Source organism: Vombatus ursinus, unplaced genomic scaffold (assembly GCF_900497805.2).
Source record: "Vombatus ursinus unplaced genomic scaffold, bare-nosed wombat genome assembly UNPS02014780.1, whole genome shotgun sequence".
Classification (NCBI taxonomy): Eukaryota; Metazoa; Chordata; class Mammalia; order Diprotodontia; family Vombatidae; genus Vombatus; species Vombatus ursinus.
Genome location: NW_020954558.1, coordinates 801,561 through 807,560, shown reverse-complemented (window position 1 = coordinate 807,560; position 6,000 = coordinate 801,561).

Here is a 6,000-nt window from a genome sequence, read left to right as displayed (position 1 = left end):
TATTCTATGAACTTCACATAGTCTCTCTGCCATGACTCACCAAGATCTTCAAACAGAGGCTGTTTGTGACATCAGTCTTTATCATTAAGTCCCTGACTTTTCAGGTGATCTTGGAAATGTAGGAGCACTAATTGGTCAGGTCTCGTAAAGGGTTTTTTTCTTTATATAAATAGGAGCCATTTAACTTCAAATGGAATTGTTGCTGAAGATTTATCCTGTGACTCTCACACAGATTATGGGGCTTGTGTCAACATGGGAAAAGCTAATAGAGGAATAGAAACTTTACAGGTATAATTGAGTATGCCTATCATCTGGAAGCACTTATAGAAATAGCCCTGGCAGCATTGCTATCCCTGCCTTTGCTATTGAATCAAGATCTAACTACCCACAATAATTCATAGCCTTTAATAAACATCATTAGAGTACATATGAGTTATGGATTAGCTTTTGCCATAGCCCAGGAGAGGCCGGGGAGATTTATGATTGAAAACCACAAAGGGGAGGTTCAGGGAGAGGTTGGGCAAAAGAATGGACAATCTTTCCCAGGAACAGGTGGACACAGAAGCAGAGTGTTTTGCAGTAACAGTTGACTGCAAGTCTGGTTTGGGCCGCTTTGGGGGGTGGGGTACACAGTTCAACAGGGTCAGCCAGCAAACACCAGCAAAGACTTCTGAGAGTGAGCAAAACTTTGAGTCATTGCAGTGTCCTGATTGGTTCCGTTTAGCAAACAGGTTTACTCTGCATCTAGTGCATCTGCCTGGTAAGATAGCTCATATAAAACAGACATACTAATCTCAGGGGCATTTCCACACATTTATTGCTATTTATCATTATTTACACAACTCTACATGGCTGGAATGCCTTTCCTGTATTTCTTTTAATTGAAATTTTGCCATCTCATCCATGAAGCCTTCCTTGATTCTCTAGCTAAAAGTTTTCCAAATAAATTTATAAAACATTTATTAGACACTTTTTTAGTACTTCGTTATTTCTCTTATATACTTATTGACTTTTTGGATTATAGTTTGTTGTTTGTGTTTTATCTAGGCATCAAGATGCTCCTGATTTTTAGGAGCTTATGATAGTTAATTCTTCTTTGTATACACAGGCTGATGTTAAACAGGGAGACACTCAATGAAAAAATGAAAATAGTAAGTTTTTTAAAGGACCAATTTGAGATTTTCATGTTTTTTCTCAATTACATTTAAAAACAATTTTAACATTTGTTCAAAAAAATTAAGTTCCAAATTCTCTCCCTCCTTTCCTCCCCAGTCCCCTCTTTGAGATGGCAAGCAATTTGAAATAGGTTATACATGTGCAGTCATGCAAAATATTTTTGCATTAATCTTGTTGTGAAAGAAAACACAAATAAAAAAAGAAATTAAAAAATGTGTGCTTCAATCTGCATTTAGACACTATCAAATCTTTCTGTGAATGTGGATAGCATTTTTCATTGTGAGTCCTTCAGAATTGTCTTAGATCATTGTATTGCTGAGAAGAGCCAAGTCTATCAAAATTTATTATCACACAATGTTGCTGTTACTGTGTACAATGTTCTTCTGATTCTGCTCATTTCCCTTTGCATCAGGTCATGCAAGTCTTTCCAGGTTTTTCTGAAGTCCGCCTGCTCATCATTTCTTATAGCACAGTAGTATTCCATTGCATTCATATACCACAACTTGTTCATCCATTCCTCAATTGATGGGCATCCCCTCAATTTTCAATTCTTTGCCACCACAAAAATAGCTACTACAAATATTTTTTGTACATATAAGTCCTTTCCTTTTTTTTAAATCTCTTTGGTATATAGAACTAGCAGTGGGATTGCCCCGATGGTCATAAAATACTAAGGAGTTACAAATATCATCTTCCCGTGTAGGAATGTAAACCTTATTGAATCCCTTATGATTTCCCTTTTCTCTTTACCTTTGTATACGTCTCTTGAGTCTTGTATTTGAAAGTCAAATTTTCTATTCAGTTCAAGTCTTTCCCTCAAGAATGCTTTGAAAGTCCTCTATTTCATTAAATGTTTATTTGTTTTTCTCCTGAAAGATTATACTCATTTTTGCTTGGTTGGTGATTCTTGGTTGTAATCTGAGCTCCTTTGCTCTCTAGAATATCATATTCCAAGCCCTACAATCCTTTAATGTAGAAGCTGCTAAATCTTGTCTTATCCTGATGGTGGCTATGGTAACAGAAGCATTCTGGTAACTGTCCCTGAAGGAGAGATCTTGTTGCCGGTATGCCCCTGGGGTGGTGCCCTGATGCTGGGTTGCTATGGAAATGGGATCTCTCTGATGGCAGGGCCCCAGAGGTGGGGTCTTACTGTTTGCCAGCCCCATGGTGAAGCTTCACTACTGCTCAGCAGTGGGGTTAAGGCATTGCTAATGGCTTGTGCTTAGGGTGGGGTCGCTTGATTTGGACCTTTCTGTGCTACACAGACTACTCACTTGTCTAGGAGACTTCTGGTTTGGAGGGTGGTGGAGCCACACTGGTGGATTGCCCCAGGCTTGAAATCTGCTGCAAGTCCCCTGCTGTGAGGCTGGCTGCTGCAGTTGCTGCACTTGAACCTCACTCCCCTACAACCCGAGTGAGGCAAACCTTTCCTGCCAGGCTGTTAAGCTGCTCCTCTGCTCCTAGATCAATTCTGAGGCATTTTTCTAGTTGTTTGCAGGGGAATTTGGGAAGGCTTCAGAGAATTCCTTCCTTATTCCACCATCTTGGCACTGGACTTCCCAATTTGCTTTTTAAGGCATTTTTCTCTTCATCATATTGTTATACCTCTTTTACCCTTTGGCCTATTCTGGTTTTTTATGGTGTTATTTTCTCACTATTTTTTTTTTTTTTTGGTGGGGACTCCTTTACCAAGTTGTTGACTCTTTTTTTCATGTTTTTCTTGCATCACTCTCATTTCTATTCTCAATTTTTCCTTTACCTCTGATTTTTAAAAATTTTTTATGAACTCTTCCAGAATAGTTTTTATATGTGAGGATAATTCACATTTTTCTTTGAGGATTTAGATATAGCCATTTTGACTTTGTTGTCCTCTTCTGAGTTAGTGTTTTGATCTTCTCTTTGCTCATTTTTCCTGCCTATTTTTTAACTTTATGTTAAAGTTGAGCTCTGCTCTTAGAGGGGAGAGGGCACTGTCCCAAGTGTCAAGGTTTTTTTTTTGTTTTTTGTTTTTGGCAGCTGTTTTCAGAGCTACTGCGGTTATGTAAGTTTTCAGTTCTGGGGTTGTATAAGTTTTTAGTTCTTCCAAGGTGGTATAATCTAACAAGAGGTGTGGTCATTGCTCTCCTGGCATGTTCTCTGATGTGTAAGTGCCCACAAACATTTTTTTTATTCCCTGGAACTGTGGCCAGGGTCCCCTCCCTGTTGCTGCAAGCCTGTGTGCTAGTGCTCTTCATCAGTCTGGGACTAAGACCCAGGACTTTGACCCAGCTCCACATATTGGCATTGCAACAGTGTTCTGAACCTAATGTAAGCAAAGGGACCCCTGTAATCTCCTTCTGATTAGTTGTCTGACCCCCTTATTGTCTGTGGGCTTACAGTTCCAGAATCTTCTGACACTGATTCAATTGCCCCCAGTGCTGGTGTTCTGCACAGGGGCTTGGGCCTTCCTGCTGTCTTGCTGGGGTGTTGACTCTGCTAGATTGTGCTCCATTCTCACCCCAATGTGACAGGCTTTTACTGCCAACCTTTTAAGTTGTTTTGGGATGGAAAATTGTTTCATCCCATCTTTTGGTGGGTTCTGTCACTCCAGAATTTGTTTTCCTGAAAGTTTATTTGAAGGGGAATTTGAAAGAACTTAGGGGCGTCCCTGCATTTTCTTTTCCATCTTGGCTTTGCCCTCTCAAAAATAGTAAGTTTGTGGAGAAATTTCTTTAAAAATTGGGACAATGGATAGGGGACTGGACATGGAGTCAGAAAGACTTAAGTAAAAATCTGGCCTTAGATTTTTATACAAATAAAAGCAGGTTTAAAAATCAGAGAAATATTAATTGTACATGGGTAAGTAGGCAGAGTCAATATAATAAAAATGACAATTTTACCTAAACTAATTTATATACTCAATGCCATAGCAATTAAATTACCAAAAAAAAATTACTGAAATAAAAAAATTATAACAAAATTCATTTGGAAGAACAAAAAGTCAAGAATATTAAAGGAACTAACTTTTTTAAAATTAGTAATATAAAGAAGGAAGTTTAGCAGTACCAGATTTTTTTTTTTTTAAGGCAACTGGGGATAAATGACTTGCCCAGGGTCACACAGCTAGTAAGTGTTATGTGTTTGGTCTGAGGCTGGATTTGAACTCAGGTCTTCCTGACTCCAGGGCTGATGATCTATCCACTGCACCACCTAGCTGCCTCAGCAGTACCAGATCTTAAACTATACTATAATGCAGTAATTATCAAAACTCTCTACTATTGGCTAAGAAATAGAAAGGTAGATCAATGGAAGAAAGTAGACATACAATTTACAGCAGCAAATAAATATAAAATAACCTTGTATTTCACAAATGACTTAATTTGACTTAAGATTTTAGGATAAGAATTCATTATTTGGTAAAAATTTTTGGGAAAACTGGAAAACAGTATGGCAAAAACTGGGCATAGACCGATGTCTTACACCATTTACCAAGATAAGGTCAAAATGGATAAATGACCTAGATATAAAGAGAAATGCTATAGGAAAAATTGAAGAACATAGAACATATAACTTATCAGACTTATTGATAGGCAAATAATTTATGAATAAACCAGAGATGGAGAGCAGAATTAAGTGTAAAATGGAAAAATTTGATTACATTAAATTTAAAAGGGTCTGTACAAATAAAATAAATGTCAAGATCAAAAGGAAAGCAGAAAATTGGGGGAAATTTGAGATAGTTTCTCAGATAAAGGTCTTATATCTCAGCTATATAAAGAATTTTTTGAAATTTATAAGAATGAGTCATTCACCAACTGATAAATTGTTAAAGGATATGAACAAGCAGTTTTACAAAAAAAGATATCAAAACAATTTATAGTCATATGGAAAAAACGCTCTAAATCATTATTGATTAGAGAAATATAAATTAAAACGACCTTGAGATATAATTTTACACCTATCAGATTATCTAAAATGATTGAAGGGCAAAGCTACAAATGTTGGAGGGGATGTGGAAAAATTGGGAACCTAATTCATTGTTGGCGTAATTGTGAACTGATCCAACCATTTTGGAGAACAATCTGGAATTATGCCCAAAGAGTTATTAAACTGCCTACACCCTTTGACTAGGTCTTCTTCAAAGATTATTAGGGAAAAAAGAAAACAATCTATATATTCTAAAATATTTATAGCAACTCTCTTTGTGGTGGCAAAGAACTGGAAATTTTGGGGATGCTCATCAATTGGGGAATGGCTGATCAAGTTGTGGTGTATGACTATGATGGAATACTACTATATTATAAAAAATAATGAGCTTGATGATCTTAGAAAAATATGGATAGACTTCCACGAAATAATGAAGAGTGAAATGAGCAGAACCAAGAGAATGATGTATACAGTAACAGCAACATGTATATATTTTTAGTTTTACATGGTTTTATTTTATTCAATTTGGATGTAATCTCTTCCAGAGTTAACTCTACTTCATCTTGTAGATGAAATGAAAATGCAGAAAGGTTTACTTCATATTGTTGGCACATTTGTGGGCATCTCTTCCCTTTTTCGTAAGCAGTCAACTGTAGAAAAGTCTGTCTGATGAGTCTTATGCTGAAAAGTAACCTAAGACTTAGGCAATGATCTCTACAATGATCTTTGAGGTGCAACTGTAGCAAGTTAATGTAATTTGAGCTTAAAAACATTAGACTAAGAGGAGTTCTCTCAAATGGGTTTAAATGTGTTTTATTTTAGACAACCTACATGACATGTTTTTAAAAACGATGCCTCCACTCCAAATAAATCAAAGTAACAAATAAATGAATAAAGCTCAAGATGACATCAGTCCAA